Source organism: Alexandromys fortis, unplaced genomic scaffold, assembly GCF_014885135.2.
Source record: "Alexandromys fortis isolate MF-2015 unplaced genomic scaffold, M_Fortis_MF-2015_v1.1 scaffold_139, whole genome shotgun sequence".
NCBI lineage: Eukaryota > Metazoa > Chordata > Mammalia > Rodentia > Cricetidae > Alexandromys > Alexandromys fortis.
Window position 1 is genome coordinate 2,265,602 of NW_026068020.1, and position 11,175 is coordinate 2,276,776.

Here is an 11,175-nt window from a genome sequence, read left to right on the forward strand (position 1 = left end):
ACTGTAGAAAGATGTTTCCACGGGCTTGGAGATCATGTCTGAGGCCCAACTGAGTTCCTAGGATCTCAGTGGGAGCCACAAGGGGTCCTAAGTTGCGAGGAAGGCCCGGGCTGCCATAACTTCTTTGTCAGGGCAGTATTAACTAGCTCTCTTGGATTTGCTGAGAACATCAACCAGGGGCATTTTGCCTATATTTGAAATTCTAGGGACACAGTGTCATGCCCTTAAATAGACGAGATCGCTGGGCATACTGGGCTCATGAAAGAAATGCCAGGCTCCAGACCAAAGAAAAATTCCTGAGAAGAAAAAACTCACGCCAGTCTTCATGCTGTGGGATCCGGGGATGCATGTCCGCAGCAGTCCACCAGGTGGGAAAATGCCAATCGTATTTCGCATTGGAACAACGGTATTTTTAGTATTTATTAAATTTAGACTTCCCCATCTCTCTGTTGCTAAACATCTATGCACAAACAAGATGCGACTTTGCTGGCCCAAAATAAACAGAGCAAATACTTTCCCAGATTCCCAGCCATGAGAGAATGGACAGCTGCCACCAGGGTCCGGGCTGTCTTCTCACATGGGGCACAGTTGGGGTCAGGGTGCCCACGATGAACCAGACACGTCTAGATCACCAGTGCAATGACGTCACTGCTAGTTAGCTGCCTGCCCTTGGAAGGCCAGGGGAGCTCTCGTAGGCCTGCTTTGGGGTGGAGACAACCCTGGCAAGGTGACTGTCTGGAGTCCACGTGGGGGTCTCTTACTGTCCTCTCCACAAATGGGTCAGTTTTTCATGATTCTTGGTGTCACTTCCTTCCATGCCTGAACTCCAAGTTCTGCTCTCAAGGGCCAGGCAGACTTCGCTAACTGCTCTTCCACAAAAGAAAAGGCAAAATATTTTAAGGCACTAGTCACATCACCCCAAGTAAATTCGAGCCTATCTCTCCATCTGTCTTAGTAATAGTTAAATAATTGCTGAATACGTTATCCGAAATGGCGATGAAGTCACTGGTTAGCTGGTGGACTACCTCCTTAGCTGACGAGCCAGATGTAGTCCCACTGGATTAATGACAGAAAGATACTTTTGAAATGAAACCGTAACACAGTGAAACGTTTTCAAATAGCATTTTAATAGTAAGACAGATTTGCGTCTAACTGTGGTGCTTGCAAGCATGATACCATGATTGGAATACACCCAGGGACATTTATCAGTGCTTTCTTAAACTTCAAAAACTAGAAGCAGCTAGATGCTAAGCTGATCAGTGAAAAATGAGAAGTAAGTGTGCCTTGTGGAAACTTTCAGCCCGTATGACAGCAATGACAATAAATAACAGGGACTTTCTCGAAATAGCAAGGAATTTTGAAAAATAAGGTATTCATAAAATAATGAATTAACATAGCTAGTAAACTTTAAAATACTGATTTCTTCCAACAACCAGAGACATACAAGCTCAGAAGACAGTCTTCTACCTCTTTTTCTGTTAATCGTATCTATTCGACTATGCTGTGCACGTAAGCACAGGTGCCCGCAGAGGCCAGAGGCATTGGATCCCCTGAAGCTGGAGTTACAGAGAATTGGGAACTGCCCAAGATGCGTTTGGAAACCCGAATTTGCTCTTAACTGCTGAGCCATCGCTCCAGCTCCTCTCCTGTTCTCTACCTCTTACATTGGAGAAAGTTGAGAACATGTATTGTACCCAGCCTCCATGAAGTCTGAGAAACAGAGCCCTCGTGAGATGGTAGCTACTTCCCAGGGGGAATGCATCATATCAGCGAAGTGGCAAAACTTCTGACCTAGAAAAAATCATTCTGCAGCCATCCACACTGAGAAAATGACCAGGAATGCTGGCCATAGGCTGAGGCGCAAGTCTTACAGCAGTGAACACGAAGGTTGAGAGTGTTATATAAAAAGCCCCACAGGAAGGGAGAATAAAGTTCCTGACGGTTCCTGAACATGCTCCCAAGGGGCTAAGTGAAAAGATGTCTATGTTAGGGTCTGAGAAAGCTGCACGCATGCTTCCATGAGCAAGCCCTACTTTATCACTGCAAATAGGGGCAGAGATAAGTTGAAAGGGTCTGATCACGGCGTCCCAAATGGCTTCTGTTTTGTTTTTCTTGTACTTTGATATTTTATATATTCTTTTAGGGATAAGCTCAGATAGATAGATAGTACTTGACCTCTATTATGTCAGGAAAACAACAAAGAACTAAAAACCCTACACTATAGTTGTGGTGAAAAGGACACACCCAGCTTACTTCGTTACTATGGAAATTAGAAGGAATATTTTTGTAAGGCAACATAGCTTTACCAACCACGAACTTTCTGATTTAGTAGCACTGCTCTATTATTTTAAGGAACAGAATTGCTCTGGGAAGGCATCAGGCCAGGGCTGTACATTTGTCAGAGAGGCAAGCAAGAGAAGAGGGAGTCAATCTGTGGACCCTTGTGCCAGCAGAATCTTGCAACTGCAACTTCCACCCAGTGTCATAGAAGTTCCTTTTGGTGTCTAGTGTTGTTTCCAAATCCTGGGTGTCCCACTGTGCCAGGACTGCGTGTTTACACACGTGAGTTCAAGTGAAAGGAGGTGTCAAGGGATTAGATTTGCTAGGATGGTGGAAGAGGGCTTTCAGTAACTGATCTTAGTGTCATACTAATTTCATGTGACTGTAAAAACTTAAACAAGGAAACTGGGTTCAAGCCTCTGGGGCTGACTCTGAACGGATCCTGTCTTTAATTGCTCTGATTCTTGTTTCTGTCGATTCCTAGTTCCAATGTATGACAAACGGTGTCGAAGTTTGCACGGATGGGTCCATAACCCTGTAACAGTTTAGTAACTGGGTAAGTGACGAAGTTAGTCATCACTAAGCCCGTCGACAACCCCTTCAAGTACACAGACAGACAGTGTTTTCGTCTCCCGGCATAGCTTGCCGGTGTCACTGAAAGGTCGGGCCCCAGGCCTTGACCTCTGCAGTGTGACCTGTTACTTTAGCAAGCAGCTGTCCAGTCGGGTTAGTGTCGGGTTTCCTAAGCAGCCAGCTGTCTTCACTATGCAAAGACTGTTAACTTTCCCCTCCCTTCATGGCATGTTCATCTTCATCGTTTCCCCTCTTCTCGAAATCAGCCTGGGTGATGTCTGCCAAAGATTCCCTGTTGCATCCGGGACCGTCAAGGGTAGTGACCCTGCATCTTTGAGTAGATGTCTTAGCAAATTTTCCTTTCGGTGCCTTCACGTATCATTTATAGCTCACTGTAAAATAAGACCAACAGACTGGGTGGCTGGAGAGACTGACTCGGAGTTATGCTGTGCTTTAGGATGCCGACGTGCCTTAAAGTCTCTCTGCTGCTCAGTTCCAGATCTCCACAGTGGCTCCTTACTTACCAGGCAAGCTGGCAGGTGATGGCCAGAGAGCTACCTGACACCTACAATTAGCTCGGGATATGGAGGTGCTGTTATGTCTCAGGTAACACTTATGTGGCTATAGTGGGTGGCCCCTCACCACCACCCTGCTCAGAGTCACAAAGACCCTTCCTTTCTTTTTTTTTTTTTTTTTTTTTTTTTGGTTTTTCGAGACAGGGTTTCTCTGTGGCTTTGGAGCCTGTCCTGGAACTAGCTCTGTAGACCAGGCTGGTCTCGAACTCACAGCGATCCGCCTGAAGACCCTTCCTTTCTGTCCCCAGGTTCCAGTTGCCATCTAAGCCTCATTTCAGGCTCTCTGGGCATCTCTAGATCTTGTGTCCTGGTCTGTCCCCACCCATGACAATCACCTGCTGCACGCTCTAAGCATCTCCAATACAGTGCTCCCTTGTGACCTCCTAGGTTACCACCTGCTCCATAAATCAGCAACTGAGTTCACTGCCAGGATGGACTTGGATCAGGCCTTCTGATTAGGCCAGAACAGAGATGGAGTGGGGGCCTGGGCCACTCAGGGCTTTATCCAGAAGCCAAAGGACAGCATATGGAATGTCAGCATTGAGTGGCTGAGTGGTACCATCATTGACACCTGGAGGAGACCAGCAAGGTGATAGCAGACTGCATGACGGAGTCATCGTGGACACTGCCTTTGGAGACCAGGGTAAGAATGAGTTCATTCCCAAGACCTCAGCATGCTCAAGGCAGAACCAAGGTCCAGAGCAAGCCTGCTGGGGAAAGATTGGGCAATGAGAATGTCACTTACGTCTATGTGTCTATGTCCAGCTTCCCAGGACCCAAGGGAATGACATCGGTTTCAGAATTAAAGCTTTCATGACGTTTGCTGTTTAATTGTCCTTTCCAGTGGCTGGTCCTATTCTGAGGCAAGACAGCGGAGCTGAGAGGACCCAGCGTGGGGAAGGGACATCACAGGGGCGATAAACATTTCTTTAGGCATTTCTTCAAATCCACACGCATTATAAAAAAATGTCTGACACATGTCATGCATCCTGTAATGCCTGCTGTTCAAGTGAATTTAGAAAAGAGTCAGCTTTTCTTAGCTCCTGCCACAAGCCAGGATGCTCTTGTTCTGATTCGAAGGAAAGTATGCAACCAATGCAGTAAGAAGCGTGTCCTGATGGGACAGTCGCTGCTTTCCCAAGGCTGTAGTTATCTACGCATACAGCCAGGCCAGACTTCATGCTTGGAAACACTGATTGGAGGACCTAAGAGGAAATAGGTTGCCATGCATCTAACTTGCCAGATGACCTACAGCCAAGATGAAAAGGAGAAAGAGGGCTTTGGTCCATCTTGACTCTGTGAACGGTCCTTGTGGACTGTGAAACTTGTCCCAGGCTTTCCGCAGGGAATCAGGAGTCATGGGTTAGTCCGTAGATAGACGTTAAACATTCCTAATTCAAAATCTAAAATTTAAAAAAAATGGAAATGCTTCAAGCACAGACATGATGTGCATTAACAAGAATTGCCAGGATCGACCTAGGGAGCTGGGTCATAGTTAAAAGGCAGGCTTACATTGCATACAGAAATAGTTTCAGATAAAGGAAATATAAATGGATTGTGTTTTACCTGGTTCCATAACTAAGCTATTTTGCTATTTATGTGCAATTAAAAAAAACACTCTGAAATCCAAATGTTCTTGTCTTCAAATAAAGTCCTTCCAACCTGTGTTGTCTGCCATCTTTCGATATTTTGAATGCTGCAATCTCTTATTCCCATGACCTTTCTTTAGAGTGAAATGTATTTTCCAAGCAAGATAAGATAGGTGTTCTGCCTACTGAGTGAAGCTCGGTGAAGGCATTGGGGGCTTTTAGGTGATGGAATTTCCATGGTATTTCCAGCCAGAGCACCGGGAAGGACAGCATAACTTCCTGAATAGGACGGCGGGTGAACACAGAGCTCCAGAGACCGTTAGGTTCCCATAGTGCCAACAGGATGTGTCGTGCAGCAGAGCTCAGGAACTTTCTGCCCCTTGGGCTGTGAAGGGAAGCTGAGCTCGGTCTAATCTGTCCTTAATCAAATTCCTTGTGGATGAGAATGGGAGGCAAGGTTGGCTGGGCCATGAGCTCAACATTGGAAAGGAAATTAATGACGGTCCTTGATTGGGGAGCTGGCAGGGAAAGGCTGCTAATGAGGCTGCCACTCTGAGACCTCAAGGCCCTTGACTTTGGTAGGGACACACATTCAGCGCCAAGGGGAAAGGGAGCATTTGTTGACAACTGGCTTACAGATTCAGGTGGCAAAAAACAGCAGGTGGTTACCAAGGCTCCCGAAGATGCATTGACAAAAAGTCAGATTCCCCACCCTGTGGAGTCCTGCTGTATTCAGAACAATAGTGGGTGATTGTGGGCAGTCTGGACATTCTTCTGCTTGTTGTCTCAAAATGATGCCTGATCACAGTATCACCCATGGCCAGGCCTGGATACCACAGCTCAGCAGGATGATCAGGCCTCCCAGAGTTTGTGAACAACCACAACTAGCAACACACAGGAAGAGCTGGGGGAGAGCTCAATGCGAGAGAGCACTTCATGCCCAGCCTGAGAGCCCTGGAACCCAAATAAAAATCTAGGTGTGGCCACATATGCATATGTGACACCAGGACTGGAGGGGACAGAGGGTCACTGGAGCTTACTGGCTGCCAGCCTGTTTCCAGGTTTGATGAGAGACTCTGTCTCAAGGGAATAAGAAAGAGCATAGAGCAGGACATCTAGTGTTCTCTGCAGGCACACAAGAGCACAGGCACACACACACACACACACACACACACACACACACACACACACACTACTCACAGAGCCAAGTACAGGTGTGTGCTTGTGGTCTGGAGCCCTGAGATCAGGGATCACCTGAAGCCAAGAGTTTAAATTCAGCCTGGGCAACCCCCATCTCAAAACCCAAAAGAAAATAAAACCAGAAACACCCATAGGTAGAAAAGAGGTAAGTCTGCCTGTAGCGTTTTCCAACACCCGCTATCCTCAGAACCCGGAAAAAACACCCTAACTTAACCCTGCCTGAGGTCATTCCTCTTTTAAATTTATATTTGGCACATGAGATTTTCCCCCAAGAAAGTCTCAGTTTGTCAGCGTGGCCATTCTAAAGCTGTTATTTTTACATAGCTCGTGTGAAATGGGTAGATATTTTTAGAAGCCTTCCATTGCCACAAATGGAAGAAAGCGGTGGGTCTTAGAGGCCACTTCTGATCTCATTATACTGCACTCCATGTTGGTGAGAAAAATGCACTTTGAGAAGTTCATAGAACCCAGGCCAGATCTTCAGTTTGTCCTTCACTGACCAAGAATGCACTGTATCTCCCCACTTGGACACACGGGCTCTCCCACCCTTTCCACAGCCCCCTAAAGTCAAGACCTCCAATACTAATTCATGTTTCTCCTGTCACTTGAGGCCCACAAGCCTTTCTGGGAAGTGCAGGCTGCCGGTGTCATCTCCCTGCCAAGACTAACAGGACAGAAAGATCCTCGCACCTGTCCCAAATCGTAGCCAGCAGCTCTGTGGGCACTTTCCAAAGGCTGCACTTTCCGAGAGGCTGCACTCGGCCTCTGCCCTCCTACGTGCAAGGCACAGAGCCCATTATCATCTCCTCTTCCATGATAACTGATGACTTCCAGCTCCCCCACACATGCGCCAGGGAAGATGAGCGAGAGCCCTCAGCATTCCCTCTTTCTGAGGCTCCTCCAAATGCCCAGGATTCCTTGCGTTTCCTGAACGGGTTCCCTAGCCTCTACACGCAAGCATTACTGCTTGTCTAGCTCGGGTTGTTAGCCCAGGCCTTGTCAGAGTCTTGGTGTTTCAAAGACCCTCGAGGCATTGAGGGCTTGGACGAAGAGGGTGTTTGCACAAATGTTCTGTGTTTAATGGCCGGACAGCAAAATAATTTACGGTCTACTTTCAGGGGCGCAGACTCTATGATCTAAGTTCAAGAAAGAATAGAAGGGTCCCAGTGGCATGCACACATACACAGAAGATTGCAGTGAGGACCCTGTGTTTGGCGAGGTGGCACTGAGGACCTACACACTTTTCAAGCTTATCAGGAGAGCGTGGGTTGTAGAAGCCTAGGAGGTGTGGTTCAAACCAGTTTCCCTTTTGCATTCATTCATTCATCCATCCATCCATCCATCCATCCATCCATCCATCCATCCATTCTCTATGTATCATTACAGAAAATCCTAGGGTTAGGAACATAGAGGGCATGATAGTCTCTGTGAGGAGGTCCATCTATAGAGGGGGAGGTCATGACCTGCTACATATATGCTTGATCATAGAGTTGCTGGAAAGACACCTATCTGGGGTGGACAGTCCCAAGCTACTTGAGGAGGGGCTTCCCTAGCTGGTTATCAAAGATAGGGGTATTGGGAGGTAGAGTGGGTGGGTGAGGACTACCTCAGGGATTTCTGGAAGCCCTCGGATGAGAGACCATCAGGCCAGGTGATGGATTGGGACACCTGGTACACATGTAGACAGGAGGATGCTGAAGTGAGCAGCTCAGATGACCAGAGCTTTGTGGTCATCTACTGGTAGGCAGAAGCCAACTGGGTTGATGGATAGGAAGGAAAGGGGCCTACACAGGCTGGGAAGAGACCACTATGCCAACCCTGCCAAGACTGAGCCCTAGGAACTCCAGATAAAACCTGAGCCTTTGGTGCAACACACAGGAGAGATTGTCCCCATCAGTCTCCAGCGTTGACACTCACCCCACAGAAGTGTGACTTGGGTCAGCTTTTGTGGCTTCTCTGAGTACCACTTTCCTTACTTGCAAAATGGGCACAAAATAAACAAACCTCAATGCCCCTGACCCTGGCATGTCAGCACCTGTGGGTGAGAGCCATGGTTACTGTTTCTGTGAGTAGTGGCTATTGCTGGATTAGTGGCTGTGGTCTTGATTAGTGTGGTTTCTGTTTTTTCTTGTGTGTCAGCCAGGACGCTTCTCCACTATCTGGGGATAACTGATGTTTGGAGCTGCCCCTTGCCGGCTCACCTCATTTCTGCTTCTGGGTGTTCCTGATTTTGATTTTTGGTTTTTTTGTTTTTTTTGTTTTTTTGTTTTGTTTTGTTTTGTTTTTTTGAGATGTGGGTCTAACCAGGTTGCACAGGCTAGCCTTGAACTCCTGATCTCAAGTGTCCTCCCCACCACAGACTTCCAGAGTAGCTGCGACCATAAGTACATTTTTATGTCCAGCTCTTGCATATTTTCTCTGTGTGTGTATACATATATATATGTGTATATATATACATATAAATGCTTTTGTGTGTGCATGTATCTGTGAATGTGTATATATGTATGTATGTATACATGTGTGTGTCTGTGCTCATGTACATATGGAGGGCTGTGAAGAACACTAGATGTCCTGCTCTATACTCTCTTCCTTGTTCCCTTGAGACAGGGACTCTCACCAAACCTGGAACCAGGCTGGCAGCCAGTAAGCTCCAGTGACCCTCTGTATCCCCCCAGTCCTGGTGTCGCATATACATATGTGGCCACACCTAGCTTTTTATTTGGATCCCAGGGCCCTCAGGCTTGAGCAGCAAGTGCTCTCTCCCATTGAGTTCTCCCCCAGCTCTTCCTGTGTGTTGCTAGTTGTGGTTGTTCACAAACTCCGGGAGGCCGGAGCATCCTGCTGAGCTGTGGGACACAGGCTTGGCCATGGATGATTCTGACATTGGCATCGTCATTGGAGGGTGCCTAGAGCTACTATCCCAGGACAGGAGACAGGAAGGGAAAATTTCTTCAGTTGATAATTTTGGAACAATGACATTTAGGAAAATAATTTGTTTAGATGACTTCATACCACACACCAAAATATGCCCAGATGGCTTAAAGAAGTACATCTTAAATTATCTATCTCCAAAAGAAAACAAAACCCCAAGCATCCAGTCCCTGGAGATGATCCTTCTAAATTTCAAAATAATTGAATAGATGACCAGGAAGAAAAGCGGTCCATATTTTGGCCAGATTATCATTTTAAGTACTGACACAATAAAAAAATAACATGGTTTTATAGTAAAAGAATTAAAATATATTCTTTATTTTGCAAATATGCAGGCAAGGAGTTAATTGCACAGCAAAATGGCATGTTCTTCCAACCCCAAGGGTTGAGGGTCACGAGCCAAGAATTCACAAAGGAAATGCAATTAGTAAACAGACACTCGGGCAGATTTCCTGCAACATTGGGGATGGGATAAATAAAATTAAAATAATTACATACCATTTTGACCTATCAAGTTAACAAAGTTTAAAAAAATAAACACCACTGCCAGAGAAGGTATAGAAACGTGGTCTCTTAGGCAACCAGAGGCCGGCTCTTCATCTAGTGCTCGGCAGCCATCTGTGTAGACAGGCTGAGTGATCTAACTTCTGGGAAGCTCGGGATATTAAAAACAAACTTGGTAAGAGGTCCAGAGACAAAGGTTTTCAGCACAATGTGCCATTAATAACAACGACAAACTGGGGATATCGTAAGCAGACCCCGGGGAGATGGGCTGCTCAAAGAAACACGTGGCTCTGCGTTCTGGAAGAGTATGTGACAGTAAGGGAGAAAGCCGAGCTCGGTACTGAGCGGATGGCATGGACCAGATCGTAGCCCAGACATTGATGAGGGATGCCAGAAGGAAGCACAGGCGGATGTCAGGGATGGGAAGGAGAGTGGTTCCCTTCTCAGTCTGTGCTTGCTTCTACATGGCACAGGGGCTTTGAGAAGTTCAGGAATTCTCAGATTCTAATGGTGTCAAGTCTCACTAAGGTGCTCTGTCAATAAGGAGATCCTGGCCTACGTGATCTGATCTATAACCCGAACCTCCATCTTTTACTAGTATTCCAGAGATTAGGTTTGCAGTCTCTGCCGACATCAACTGGCTATCCTTCCATCCCGCTGACCTCTCCGGCTATCTGGTAGAGACCCCATGCAAGTGAAGGGCAGAGTCCATCAGCTCAGTGCCCACACTGACTACCTGGAGTTAATGTCACATCCTACGCACTGAAGGTCAGGGTGCCCTCAGGGTTACCATTTCCTGGAAATGCTACCTGCAAATATCTCCAGGCTGACTTTATTTTCCTCCCGCGTGGCTTTGTATCCGGGTTAAAATGTGTCCCTCAGAAGTTCCTGTGTTGGCGTCTTAGTCTCCAGTTTTGTATTTTAACATGAGATTTTATTTGAAGGTAACTTTAATTAGATGAGATCACAGGATGGTGAGCCATGATGGATTTATGGCTTCGTAAGAAGAGACGTCAGACATAGCACATGTGTTCCTCCTCATCTAGTGGTCTCTGCCATGTCATATAGCCAGAGTAAAAGGTCCCGTCCTCCAGGTGTTTAGAAGCTCCCCATACCATCCTCTTGGTCTTCCTAGCATCCAGAACCATAAGCCAAATACACCTCTATTCTCAATAAAAATGTCCACCCTCTGGTATCTTGTGATAGTAACAGAAGAAGGAGCAATGCAGGATTTTCATGGTCTGTGCTCAAGTTTGCTAATTCCACTGAATAATTCAGGACTCAAGAAAACATTAATTGCAGTTTTATCCTACAGGATCTAAAGGAACAGTCGGCTGAAGAGCTGGATGGCCCGAGATCTTAGGTGAGGGAGATGGGCAGGGAACGTCATGACCTCATCTGTGGTGCTTCCTGGAGTCTGGTTTCGGGATTTTTATTGAGGGTTTCATTTCCTAGACAGGAATGAAGGATGGATGAAATCACTGGTCACAGGATCTTTTCCCTCCCTCCCTAGAGCCCAGGGC

At 46.6% G+C, this 11,175-nt stretch overlaps 1 long non-coding RNA gene across 1 annotated transcript; it reads left to right on the forward strand.

Moving 5' to 3' along the window:
• Positions 1-226: 226 nt before the first annotated feature.
• On the forward strand, positions 227-3,399 carry LOC126514260 (uncharacterized). The gene is made up of 3 exons (XR_007595539.1): positions 227-368; positions 2,765-2,836; positions 3,347-3,399. It is a non-coding gene; the product is annotated as an uncharacterized lncRNA (long non-coding RNA).
• Positions 3,400-11,175: the final 7,776 nt, after the last annotated feature.